Source organism: Octodon degus, unplaced genomic scaffold (assembly GCF_000260255.1).
Source record: "Octodon degus isolate 3935 unplaced genomic scaffold, OctDeg1.0 scaffold00130, whole genome shotgun sequence".
In the NCBI taxonomy this organism is placed as follows: Eukaryota; Metazoa; Chordata; class Mammalia; order Rodentia; family Octodontidae; genus Octodon; species Octodon degus.
Window position 1 is genome coordinate 7715009 of NW_004524706.1, and position 733 is coordinate 7715741.

The 733-nt window shown below is 40.0% G+C and overlaps 1 protein-coding gene across 1 annotated transcript in view; it reads left to right on the plus strand.

The window, feature by feature from the left end:
• Window positions 1–733, plus strand: part of Cap1 (cyclase associated actin cytoskeleton regulatory protein 1) — a 27420-nt gene that overhangs the window by 13301 nt on the left and 13386 nt on the right. The gene's annotated exons all lie outside the window — the stretch shown is intronic.

Consider the following 733-nt stretch of genomic DNA (forward strand, 5'->3'; position numbering starts at 1 on the left):
GTCTCTCATCTCTGAGACTAACCATTCGCTTCATGGTCGCATATTTTCTTGTTTTCTTTTGTTTCCCCATGTCCACGCCGCGGTCCGCTTCTTCCAGAATCACCCCTCCTATAAATTCTTAACTGCTATGAACAGATAAGGGAGGAAGTGACTTGTGCAGGAAGGCCTGTGGTTGAGTTATTTTAACACAGGAGCTTCCTGCATATGTGATATTTCCTGTGCTTTCTTTAACAGAATGACTCCAATTGAAGTCAAATGACAGGTGATACTAAAATTATCTCCAAACGATAGCAGATCTACCGTTTTGCCCAAGGGTTGATTGAAATACAGAACATTAGAACTAAAAGGAACCTTGGAGCGTCATTTTATTTTCATTTCATAGTAGAGAAAATTAAGCTCAGAGAAGAAAAGGCTTACTATACCTAGTTATTACTGGTGGCATTAGAACCAGAGCCTGGGTTTCCTAACTTCCATTCCTTTATTGTGTGTGCTGTATTATCCTTCCATTTTCATATGGCAGTGCACTTAAGAAATTCCTTCTAATGAGGTGCAGTGGTGCATACCTATAATCCCTGCACTTTGGGAGGGTGAGGCAGAAGGATCACAAGTTCAAATTCTGCCTGAGCAACTTAGCAAGACCCTATTTCAAGAACTCCAAAGAAGAAATACAAATAGAAAGATATAATACAAGTAAAAGGAAAGCAGGATCTCAAGGACTAACTGATCAAGAGAG